Below are 14,097 nucleotides of genomic sequence, written 5' to 3'. Positions count from 1 at the left end.
ACAGATGAATAGATGTTTATTATTATTTGCTTGATTTTAATTTATCATTATTTATCTGTTAATTTATTATTACCTACTATTTACCTGTTTATTTAACTATACCTATGCAATTATTTGTTTATTTTATTGATTATTATTTATATAATAATTTTAATTTATTTATCATTATTATGTTTTTTTTCCGCATCCGACCTAGTTATGGACCAAAAGGTCTCCTGTCGGCATGCTCCGCCTTTGTAATCCTTTGTAATAAACAAATACATAAAGACGAAACAATACAAAAATTGACGAATTTTGTTTAAGAATACATTACATGATCCCAGTACAAGAAATGTATTGCAATCCTTTGTTAAGATACCAAAGCCTAATTATATTCATTCTAAAATCAAACAATTTCATTCAACTGAAGGGATGGGGGGGTGGGGGCTTAGATCCAAATTCAAGACTCCATTTCCCCCCCCGTCTCCCCCCGCCATCTGGTTCCCCCTTTTAATGAATAAAATCGACCGGCGGCATGTGTATGTGTGTATTCACCGTGGTCCTTTGGATCACGTGTTGGACTCGTGATCGACAGCTATTTCCCTCCCAGAAGAGAGCTAAGAGCTCGTATGGCCGGTCTATGGGTAATGCTATGACCTTACACGCACACACACAACTCCCCACCCACTAGAGTTGGAGTAACGACTCGAAGCGCAGCGATACTGAAATTATTTAAGCCCTGAGCAGGATTCGAACCCGGACCGCCGTAGTGACAGTCGAGGACTCCACCAACCGCGCCACCGAGTGGCGCGGTTGTTTAATGTTATTTGTTTAATGTTATTTGCTTGGTTCTTATTTATTATTAGTTATATGTCCAATTTGTTATTATTTACTGTTAACCTGTTTGTTATTTAACTTTACCTATGCATTTGTTTTATTTATTTTGATTTGCTTTATTATATTCTTTATTTATTCATTTACTTATTTATTTGTTTATCATTGTTGTAATTTTTTTCGCATCCGACCTAGTTATGGACCAAAAGGTCCCCTGTCGGCATGCTCCGCCTTTGTAATCCTTTTGTGTGTGTGTATATATATATATATATATATATATATATATATATATATATATATATATATATGTGTGTGTGTGTGTATGTGTGAGTGTGTGTGTGTGTGTATGTGTGTGTGTGTGAGTGCGCGCCCACCGGCGATGAATTAAATCGCCTGCCGGCAGAAACTAACAGAGCATTAGATTTCATTGCTAGAACGGTAACGAATAGAAGTGCAGAGGTAATTATTAAACTCTATCTAGCGATAGTTAGACCCATCCTTGACTGTGCGGTACAGTTTTGGTCTCCGTCCTACAGAATGGACATCAATTCACTAGAATCAGTACAGAGAAGAATGACCAAAATGACACATGGACTCAGAAATTTGCCTTACGAAGAGAGGCTTAGGCACCTTAACTTACACTCTCTGGAAAGACGCAGAGTGCGGGGTGATCTAACAGAGGTATTCAAGTGGATTAAGGGCTTTAACAAGGGTGACGCAAACAAGGTCATCATATCAAGACAACAGGCCAGGACTCGCAGTAATGGGTTTAAACTGGACAAATTTAGATTTAAGAAGGAAATAGGAAGAATTGGTTTACTAATAACCAATCAGTGAGCGTTGAAACTATCAGTTGTTTTAAAAAACTGTTAGACAACTTTATGGATGGGGATGACAGGTGGTGATGGATATGGAGCTGCCTAGTGTAGGCCTTATGGTCTCTTGCAGTCTCCTTCATGCTTATGTTCTTATTTTCTAAACGAAGGGAAGAAGTGGATTTAGTGGGGTTAAGTGGTACACTAAGAAGATTTAGTGGTGGAGGCGTCTGATCATAAACCACTGAGATTATGAGCACTAATGAGGAGGTGGAGGGGGAGGGGTGGAGGCGGGGGAGGGGGAGGGGGAGGGGGGAAGGGATCTTCAACAGCTGGGGGTGTTTAGACCAAAGGGGGAGTTGGTAGGAAGGAGGAGGAGGAAGAGGGAGGAGGAGGAGGAGTGAGGAGAAGGAAGAATTGGGAGAGGTGAAGGGGGTGGGATGGGAAAGAGGTGCAGGAGGAGGAAGAAGGAAGAAGGGGAGGAGGAGGGAAGGGCGAAGAGGGAAAGGGGGTGGGGTGGGTTGGATGAGTAGGAGGAGGAGGAGGAATGGGTGAGGAAGAATAGGAGGAGGATGGGGATGAAATAGGAAGAAGAGGGGTTGAGGAGGAGGAGGAATTGACGCAGGAGGAAGAGTAGGGGGTGGGGAGGAGGAGGAGTGGGAAGGAGGAGTAGAAGTAGGAGGAAGAGTAGTGGGTATGAGGAGGAGGAGGAGAAGGAGGGAGGGAGGAGAGGAGAGGGAGGAGGTGTAATAGGAAGAAGAGGAGGGATGGGGAAGAGTAGGAGGAGGATGTGGACAAGCAGAAGTAGGAGGCTGTGGAGAGGAGGAGGAGGGAGGAAAGGAGTGGGGGGAGGAGAAGGGAGGATAGGAGTAGGAGGAGGAGGAGGAAGGAAAGGAGTGGGAGGAGGAGGAGGAGGGAGGAAAGGAGTGGGAGGAGGAGGAGGGAGGAAAGAAGTGAGACGAGGAGGAGGAGGCGAAGGAGGGAGGAAAAGAGTGAGACGAGGAAGAGGAAGAGGAGGAGGGAGGAAAGGAGTGAGACGAGGAGGAGGAGGAGGAGGAGGGAAGAAAGGAGTTAGACGAGGAGGAGGAGGAGGGAAGAAAGGAGTTAGACGAGGAGGAGGGAAGGAAAGGAGTGGGAGGAGGAAGAGGGGAGGAGGAGGGAGGAAAGGAGTGAGAGGAGGAGGAGGACGAGGAAGGAGGAAAGGAATTGGAGGAGGAGGAGGAGGGAGGACAGTAGTGGGAGGAGGAGGAGTGAGGAAAGGAGTGAGACTAGGAGGAGGAGGAGGAGGAGGGAGGAAAGGAGGAGGAAGGCCTTGGGGGTACCCCGCTACCTAATGACTCTGCGGGCGCATGCGCAGAAGTGGGGGCGCCGCCCCTCGAGAAGCAGGCAACCCCCACAGGAGGAGGAGAGGAACCTGAGTACCATTCGAGGGCATCGAACCGCTCGAGTAGAACTTGAGAGACAGAGAGAGAAAGAGAAAGAGAGAGAGAGAACACGAAAAAAAGAAGTTGTCCACTTCTGTTGTCGGGCTCCATTGACAGAAAGAGAGGGAGAGAGAGAAAGAGAGAGAGATAGAGAGAGGGAGAGAAAGAGATGGCGAAAAGAATAAAAAATGAAATAGAGAGAAAGCGGGAAGAGGAGGGAGAGAAAATAGAAAAAGAAAGAAAAAGAGAGGAATGGCGAAAAGACGAGAAAAGAGTGAGAGAGAGAGAGAGGTTGCCCATTCACATTGTCAGGCTTCATAGGGAGATAGAAGCGCTGGTGAGCTACAGTCCATACAATCAATTCCCTCACTCCCCATTTCATTCTTAATTATATATATATATATATATATATATATATATATATATATATATATATATATATGTGTGTGTGTGTGTGTGTGTGTGTGTGTGTGTGTGTGCGTGTATATCACTCCTCTGAAGAAGCTACTGTAAAGCGAAACCGGTCAAGAATATACTCAATAGTCGGACCAGGACCCGTGTTTTCCTTTCCACCTTTCTCATAATTGTCCCAATGTCTCAACATATATATATATATATATATATATATATTATATATATATATATATATAAATATATATATATATTTACCACAGAGATACTGGATTTATTCTTCTTTGTTTTCATACTGTCCTGATATTCCCAATTTCCTTCAAGAATGACATAATTTGCGACGTAATCCGTCGGAAAACGATGCGGCTAAATCAATGCGACGATCCGTGAACAAGCAACCAACCAACCCACATCCCGTTTTCTTTGCTTTACCATCTGTCACGTGACCGGGACAGACTGCCCAGCTCGCGTCCTGCGGCGCAAGGACACAACCCGAACCAATAAAGGACAATCAGGGACAACAATAAGTCCGTGTCTTCCCATTGTCCTCCTCTTAAGCGGGAAAACGAGCGAAAACGCCACAGAAAACGGGGGAGGGGGGCAAAACAAAAATGGGAAGATAATGCGTATGGGGGGTGCATAGAAAATGGAAGGAGGAAGAAAAGATTGGAATTGAATAGAAGAGAGGAGAGAGTGGGTGGGTGGGGGAGGAAGGGAGAGGGAGGTAGAAAGAGAGGAGGAGGAGGAAAGAGTCGATGTTGAACAGAAAAGAGGAGAGAGTGGGTGGAGGAAGGGAGTGGGAGTTAGAAAGAGAGGGAGAATAAGGTGGGAGGGAGGGAAGAGGGATAAGGGATTGCAGACGATAATATAAAAGAATTATACAAAAAAATAAAAGAAATATATGAATTATAATCTCACTTCAGGGAGATGATCTTTACTCGGATGAGGGACAAATTCGGGGTCTAAGGCTTCAGGAAAGGGATTAGGTTACCCCCATTCGGTTAGGGAAGGGGAAGGTGCGAGTGGGGGGGTGCTTGCCCAACAGACTTAAGTTACCGGTTGTTCAAACCCTGAATGATGGTAAAATCCTTATTTCGAACCACCCAAGCTCTCTTGTTTCATTATGCAACAATGCAGCTACTTGCAGACAGGTGGTGTGTTTGTTTCTACCCAATTGAACTGTCAGTTCAAATGGACCTTCGGTTGATCCGTCGATGTTGAGGACGGAGGTCGTATCTGATCTCGTAAAGGTGATCGTAAGTTCAGGAAATGGGGTTCGTGGTTTATATTTGGCGATCGTTAGTCTGTATAAGTAAGATTAGATTTAAGGGCTATTTTCTATTCCTCTCTCTATCTCTTTCTCTGCTCTCTCTCTCTCTCTCTCTCTGTCTCTCTCCCTCTCTCTCGTAGTCCTACAACTTCTTACAGATGCGTGCACAGTTGCCAACACTTAAAACGGCATTAGCTTAATGAGATATATAATTATATGTCTTTCTTTACATAGTGCAACATCACATCTTCATCACGATGTGAAGGATTTCCAGTCACGAGGTATTAACGCCTCACGTAAGATCTGTTGTTATTGTGTTATTATTTTGATGCAAAACGCGGATGTTGTCCTTGGCTTTATTTACAAACAAACACTCCCCGCGTGCGGTGTGACGGTGTTATCGTAACGCATTGATGGCCTGCCAGGATTATACACATAAAGGTGAACTCTCTCTTTCTCTCTCTCTCTGTCTGTCTTTATCTCTCTCCCCTCTCTCTCCTCTTTCTCTCTCTCTCTCTGTCTGTCTTTATCTCTCTCCCCCCTCTCTCCCCTTTCTCTCTCTCTCTCTCTCTCTCTCTCTCAGGTGAGGTCAAATTGGGATAGCTGCTTCAAACAGTGAGATAGCGAGTGATTGTGTTTCAGTGATCAGCACTGAAGGGGTACAATCTCTACGTAGTAGAATTGTAGCCTTAGAGAAGACTGTTGAGGGCCTTGTAGAGGAGAACAGATTTCTTCGCTCTAGGGCCCAAAACACGAACGATAAACCATGTTTGGAACCTGGGTGGAAAACGGTGACACACACACACACACACACACACACACACACACACACACACACACACACACACACACACACACAAACAAAACAAAAAACGGAGAGATAGTAAAAAGCCCTCGCCAGGCCCGCTTGAATGCAGCTCTTTACAAGCTCTCGCGGGTCTACAAGAAGGAAAAACAAAGATGCAAGGGAAGAAGGGTAGAGCATTTGCTAGATCTCTACCCACAGGTAAGATTTTGGTTTTAAGGGATAGCCAGGTGAGGTATTTATATAGGGTCTTCTGCGACAAAGATAGGAAGCATAGGACTCAGGTGTGTTTCCCTTGGGCGGGGATAGATGTTAGAGACGGGATTGAAGAGTGTATAGTCGGGGAAGGTGAGAAACCCATTGTTTGCTTGAGTGCAGAAGGGAATGACAAAGGTAAATTAGGGAGTGAGGAATTATTTGCGTGGTTCCGGGATGCGCCAGATAAGATTAGTGATAATTTAGGGGTTCCTGTTGTATCTGGAATCCTTCCGAGGCGTAGAGTTGGAGGCATGTGGCATTTCAGGGTTATTGCAATGAATTGCAGGCTGGCAAAACATTGTAAGGCCAAAGGATGGGCACTTGTCGACAACTGGGATCGCTTTTACGGTAAGAATCATCTATATACAAGGGACGGGGTTCATTTGTCACCCAAAGGATTTCGGCTCCTTGCTGAATCCCCTGAGCGAGAGGTAGGCATCCTGCATTTTTTCTTTTTCGAGTAGATTACGTAGGAGTCCAGAGGTGTGGATGAAGTATCGGAATATAGTTTAGGCATTAAAAAAAAGCTCAGAGAGGGACTGTGAAATTACCTTATCAGTTGGAGGGAGACGAAAATGTCATGAAGGAATCGGAGGAAAAAAATGAGTGAGGAATTTAGCAAATATTTTCTCTCAGTGTTTACTAAGGAGATGTTAGATAAGGTACACGACTGCGAAAGATTTTCATTGGGGATAAAGAATGTAGACTATCTAATATCAGCATTAGTAAGGTAGTAGAAGATTGAAAGACTTGAAGCTACAAAATCCCCGGGTCCAGACAAAAAATTTCCGAGTGCTTAAAGAGTGTAATTTGAAATCTGCGACCAGTTAACAGAAATATTTAACAAGTAGGTAGACACTAGTTTTGTGCTTATTTCTTGGGGGCAGGCAAACGTTGTTCCTGTTTTCAAAAAGGGAGATAAATCGTCTATATGCAACTACAGGCCAATCAGTTTGATATCAGTTATAGGTAAAATGTTTAAATCAATAATAGCTAATTGAATCAGAGATCACATCGAGAGACATAATTTGATTCGTGATACACAGCATGGTTTCTGCAAGGGTAAGTCATGTGTGACTAATCTTGTATCTTTTTATACTAAAGTATATAAGGCGTCAGATAGCAATGATATTTACGATGTTATTTACCTTGACTTTAACAAAGCGTTCGACAAGGTGCCCCACCAGAGTAATGGATTTAAATTGGACATATTTAGATTTAAGAAGGAAATAGGAAAGATCTGGTTAACTAATAAGGTGGTCAACGAATGGAATAGACTTAGTAACCATGATTGAGCATTGAAACAATCGGCTGTTTTAAGAAACAATTAGACAATTTTATGGATGGAAATGACAGGTGGTAATGGACATGGAACTGCCTAATGTAGGCCTTATGGTCTATTGCAATCTCCTTTATATATCCTCTCTCTTTCTCTCTCTCTATCTATCTATCTGTCTGTCTATCTCTTCGTCCCCCCCATCTCTCTCTCTCTCTCTTTCTCTCTTTCTCTGTCTCTCTCCCTCCTTCCTTCTCTCCCCCACCTCTCAATCTTTCTTTCTTTCTCTCCTTCTCTCTCCCTCCTTCCTTCTCTCTCCACCTCTCTCTCTCTCTCTATATCTATCTATCTATCTGTCTATCTCTCCCTCTCTCTCTCTCTCTCTCTCTCTCTCTCTCTCTCTCACACACACACACACACACACACACACACACACACACACACACACACACACACACACACACACACACACATGTGGACATTAAGAGATGCAGATCGACAAAGGGGTTAGTAAACCCCGATGAATCAGGTTTGGTTTTGGGCTAAAGGGCTTTTTACACGCTCAAACGGTGTGTCAAACCCGGTTTGTCAAACAAGTGTTTGAAGTGATGTTTGACCGTGTGAATGGGGTCTTTGGTTGTCAAACACGTTTGTCAAACAGGTTTGACAACCAAATACCCCATACACACGGTCAAATATTACTTCAAACAGTTGTTTGACAAACCGGGTTTGACAAACCGTTTGAGCGTATAAATGGTTGGGACACGTCCACAGATCTCTCATACACAACTTCAAACACTTGGCCACCCTTTATCCTCTTCCTCCATAAATATACACCCCTTCTAAATACACACACACACACACACACACACACACACACACACACACACACACACACACACTGGCGCAGTGGTAGCGATCGCGGCCTTCACTAGGACGGTCTGGGTTCGAATCCCGCCCAGGGCTGAAATAATTTCAGTATCGCTGCGCTGCGAGTCGTTGCCCCAGCTCTCGTGGGAGGGGAGTTGGATGTGTGTGTGCGTGTAAGGTCACAGCATTACCCATAGATCGGTCATATATGAGCTCTGAGCTCTCTTCCGGGAGGGAAATAGCTGTCGATCACAAGTCCATGACGTGACACAAAATCATGGTGAATCACACACACACGCGCGCACGCACACACACACACACACACACACACACACACACACACACACACACACACACACACACACTCGGTGGCGCAGTTGGTAGAACGATGAACTACTAGCATGGTGGTGCGCGTAGTGCTTGGTTCGAATCCTGCCCAGGGCCGAAATTAATTTCGGTACAGCTGCGCTTCGGGTCGTTACTCTGACTCTCGTGGGCGGGGAGTTGGGGGTGTGTGTGTGTGAAAGGTCATAGCATTACCCATAGATCGGACCTACGAGCTCTGAGCTCTCTTCCAGGAGGGAAATAGCTGACGATTACGAGTCAAACACGTGATCCAAAGACCAAGTGAATACACACACACACACACACACACACAGTGACATCTGGGGGATGAATGGAGGAGGACAAAGAGCCGGGTTGCCAACTGACCAGCAACTGATGCGGAACCGCCGCGGTTGCCGCAACTGCGGTGCTGCGTCTGCGGCAATCCTCGTAATTGCTTCTGGTAATACGATGCGGCTGTTGCCCAGCTGTGTTGTCGTACAGTATCAAACACGGTTATAATAGCATACATGATCGTATGCATGTACATATGCATACGTATATTGTTTATGCATATATGTATGTATATAAATATTTGTACATATACACACATACATACATGTATATATATGTATATATATATATATATATATATATATAATATACATATATATATATATATATATATATATATATATATATATATGATGATGATATGGTTTAACGTCACAAACTCCCACCTATCGGAAGACCAGGACGGTACCCCTCACAGAGGACTTTGTAGCTTGGGCTTTAATGATCCAAGCCCTTGGTTCAACATCGCCGGTGGCTGGATTCGAACCGCCATCCTCTCGATCTTCGCCGTAAGTAACGACGCCCGTCATCCACGAGGAGCTGAGATGGGAGGGGTGGAAAGGGTGATGGAGGGGAGTGGAGTGGGTGGGAGTAGGTACGTGCCTCTGACTTAGCTACCTCCCTGATAAGGAGGAAAAAGCTCTCGATATACAGTATAGAATATATTGACATATATATATATATATATGTATATATATATATATGTATATATATATATATATATGTATATATATATGTATATATATATATATATGTATAATATATATATATGGAAATAAACTCATCTGCTGGTATTCGAACCCTCATCTGAGCGGCTTGCGTCTTACAAGCTGAAGACCGTACCATCACGCCATCCTGACCCTTCAAAACGAAACGACTTAGTTCACGGCCCAGTGTGTGTGTGTGTGTGTGTGTGTGTGTGTGTGTGTGTGGGCGGGCTTGAGTAAAATCTCATTCGTAAAGAAAGATTGAAAATTTTCTTTTCATATAACTCGATTTATTTATCATTACCATGATTACTCCATTCGTTTATTCATCTATTTACTCATTTATTTATATTCCTTTTTTATTTCTTGATTTCTTTATCCTTTTCCTCTGACTCTGTTACTACTACTGAGACTCCGCCTCTCATTCTCATGTGTCAACACGGTGACGCACTTGAAACGCTTTGTTCTGACTGAGGAAAAGCGATTCTATTCGTTTCAGGGAACGGACCCCTGACTGAAAGCTGCCTTCAGCCATCGAGACCCCATTCAATTCGGAGTTCAAGTCCTCAGATATATAGAAATGGTCTGTTTCTTAGCTAGAATAGAATATGTCCAGGTCGTCACCGTATTGAAGAGGTTAATGGGACGGAGTGACGGGACGATGGACTTCCTCTTTACTGAGAATCCGGTTTGACTCTTGGAAGAAGACTTCAACTAAAACTCCAGTAATTGGGTCATTGAATCTGCGTGGACGTGGGAAAGATGTGAGCAAAAGGGAAGAGATTGGTTGAGCGTTTTGTGAGAAGGATGGATGTGTTAGCGTTGAGTGAAACTAAATTGAAAGGAAATTTAGAAGTTGGCAGTGTGGTGGTAGGGTTTCAGGAATGGTGTGTTAGCGTCGAGTGAAACGAAACTGAAAGGAAATTTAGAAATTGTGTGGTAGGGCTTTAGGAATGGTAACAGTCACTGTTGGGAATCAGAGAGGAGTGCGGGATTTGAACCCACAATCCACCAGTACGTTTCCGATTACGCAACCAGTACACAAGGGAGATTAAAGTATGAAAAAACGAATCAAAACGAGGGAGGTACAAGTAGTGAAAATGATCAAGTTCAATGAAGGGAAAGAGGAAGAATACAAGAAGGAACTGAGACATTTATGGAATGTAGTGAAACAGAAAGAAGTAGAAGAACGCATAACATAAGAACATAAGAATGAAGGAGACTACAAGAGACCATAAGGCCTACATTAGGCAGCTCTGTAGACCATAGGGCCTACACTAGGCAGCTCCGTAACCATAAGGCCTACACTAGGCAGCTCCTAGTGTAGGCCTTATGTTTCAATAGAGGAGTACTTAATTGCGCAGAGACGATGTGTGGGGTGAAGACAGAAAGAGAACAGGAGGAATGGTAGATTAAAGAAGTGGGGAACAGTGGTGGCTGAGAAGAGATGAGTATATGAAGAATGGTTGCAAAGAAGAAACGAAGAAATTGACAAGAAGCATGAATAAAGAGCAGATCCGGGCGCGTTCCTAGGTGCATTCCTCGCTGTCGTGAGCCAAGTCATGCTAGTCAGGACACAGAGGAACGCACCGAGGAACGCGCCCAGCTATGTGATTCGGTTTAGTGTCCCGAATCCCCCTTTATCAGGATGCTAGGACTTTAATGAACCATACCCTTGGTCCAACTCGCTGACTACAGAGTTCGAGAACTGCCGTCTCCTCGACCTCCGCCGCAAGTAGCGACGCTCTAAGCCGCTCGGCCAGCCAGCAAAACCATACGTCAGTGGAGAACTATGTAAAAAGTACATACATATACCAAAAGCTTTTTCCCCCATATAAGGGAGGTAGCCAAAAAAAAAAAAAAAAATAGCATAAAAACCACTCCCACCCATTCCATCCTTACCACACTCCACTCCCCTCCACCCTCTTCCCTCCCTCTTATCTTGGCACCTCCTGGATGACGGTTCATGTAAATATTAATAAATTTTTAAGAAGAAAGTGTAAAGCGTTTGGAGAGGGTAAAAAGAAGATGCTTACAAACGTGAATCTACATACCAATGTATCAGTATATCAAAATGTTTTTCCCCCTTGTAAGAGGGGTAGCCAAGCTGTGAGTGGAATATGAGTGGAGTGTTTTTTAAGAGTTGTTAAATGGAAAGGAGGAGGAGGAGAGGGAGGCTTTGATTGTGGAAGTGGGAGATGGAAGGGGAATGAGATGGAGAGGAGACACGTTAATCTATAGTAAAAGGAAATATACAATTAATAGGAAAAACAGCTGAGGAGAAATTATGGATCAATTCAAAGACACACACACACACACACACACACACACACACACACACACACACACACACACACACACACACACACAAGAACTAAGTTAAAATCTAAATATGGAACCTTACATGATAAGTTGGAGAATAGGTGAACACACACACACACACACACACACACACACACACACACACACACACACACACACACACACACACTCGCATGGCGCAATTGGTAGAGTTCCCGGCTGCCACTACGGTGGTCCGGGTTCGAATCCCGTCCAGGGCTGAAATAATTTCAGTATCGCTCCGCTGCGAGTCGTTACTCCAACTCTCGTGGGCGGGGAGTTGGTTGGATATGTGTGCGTGCGTGTAAGGTAACAGCATTACCCATACGGTCATATATGAGCTCTGAGCTCTCTTCCGAGAAGAAAATAGCTGTCGATCACGAGATCCAAGACCATAGTGAATCACACACACACACACACACACACACACACACACACACACACACACACACACACACACACCACGAGCATAGCTCCCCTTTCCGTAAGATACAACTAGGTAAATACACGCACATACACACGCAAACACTCCCCTCTATCTCCTCTTATCTCTTGAATTCGTGTCTTGAATTTGTAATGAAGGGCTCATGTTGCTTCTGGTCCTCAGGACGACTAGAATGTCCTCACCCCAACAAGCCCTGGGTTTCGCCAGAACAAAATCAACAAAGATCTCAAAATGGGGTTCACCCTTTGACGTTTAGTATGTGTTATCCCTCGGCTGAATAAAATCGCCTGGCGGCAGTTTGAATGGGGATATATGACGTATATGCATACAGTGCTGAGATGAGTTTAATCCCTTGGGGTCTGTAGTAGATCCTCTTCAGGGGAAAATAATCAACTGGCGACTGTAAAGGTCGCCTTTGGAGGGGGTGGTTGGAAGGGAGAGGGGGATTCGTTCAATCTCCGAAAAAAACTTTGTTCATTTTGTTCCGGCTCTGATGTTTATTTCTTGAAAGAAGAACACTCAGAGCTATCGGGAAAACCAGGCCAATCTCCTCGCCGCACTGATGGTCCTTTGGTGGAATGGGATGTGGAGAGTTGCTGTAGGGTATGTTCGGACTCTTTCTCTCTCTATCTCTCTCTCTCTCCCTCTCTCCCTCTCTCCCTCTCTCTCTCTCTCTCTCTCTCTCTCTCTCTCTCTCTCTCTCTCTCTCTCTCTCTCTCTCTCTCTCTCTCTCTCTCACACACACACACACACACACACACACACACACACACACACATGTACACACAATCTCAAGCTAGGTATGATAATTGAAGAGTAAAAGACAGGACCCTACGAATGTTGGTCCTTGTTTGCATACTACAATTAGGTCAATGCAATTAAATACACATATACATCCCCTCTAATTGTGTGTGCGTATGCGTGTGTGTGTGTGTGTGTGTGTGTGTGTGTGTGTGTGTGCATGTGCGTGTATACCACGCATTACCGAAGAAGTTAATTAGCATAACATTGTTACTGTCCCTCCCGGGAGACTTTAACGCGTCGTAAACGTTTCGAGTTTGGTGGTTTCATCGTGCAACCACAGAGAGGAAGAGTGAAACGTTTGGGGCCAGCAGTGGGCCTTCTTGGACGCTCGAGGGAACCCAACTAATGGATACTTACTTTTTATGATTATGTTCTTCAAAACTCGTGAAAATGTCGTAACTTTTATCGAGGTTAGGCCTAAGGGGAAGGGTACAGATGGGGTGGAAAGACTCTGGGTGTTGTTTATGTACACGCAAGTGGAAATGTGCGCACATAAATCTATATACGTACATACGCACATACATACATATATACATACATACATACGTATATACATATATGTATGTCTTCAATAGACGAAAACGTTCGGTATCTGTTTTTCAATTTCCCGGTGGTTTCTGGAAAAATAGGTATCACGTGTGTTTTGTGATTTCATTGCACGTGTGTGTGTATATATATATATATATATATATATATATATATATATATATATATATATATATACCAGTCATGGGCATTATTATGATTACTAATAAAAAAAATCATAATCCATGGTTGTGATTACGTAATCATAATCAAAAGGCACAAAATTTGTTTATCACAATCAAATCATAATCAAAATTTACTCTGCGGTGATAATCATAATCAAATTTTTCTTGATAACCATCATTAATTAAAATGTGATTATTGTGATTATTTATTCGTAGCTTCCTTGAAACACATTACTTTCAGGTCTAAGTATGTTTTGAAAGCATTAGCATCGTCTTATGATTTTACTTGCTTGTCTACCAAGATATAGGGGAAGATGGGGTAAAGTGGACCAGTCCTAAGTGGACCAGTAGTGCAAAGTGGACCAGTGGTGTAAAGTGGACCAATGGGTTTTCCACCAAACCCAGTGGTGCGAAGTTTCAAAGAGCAGGTGCAATAGCTTTCGGTAACATAACATAAATTACCCACGAGTT

Source organism: Oratosquilla oratoria, chromosome 8 (assembly GCF_046742065.1).
Source record: "Oratosquilla oratoria isolate Oo_2021 chromosome 8, ASM4674206v1, whole genome shotgun sequence".
NCBI classification, from domain to species: Eukaryota; Metazoa; Arthropoda; class Malacostraca; order Stomatopoda; family Squillidae; genus Oratosquilla; species Oratosquilla oratoria.
This window is presented reverse-complemented; position numbering follows the sequence as displayed.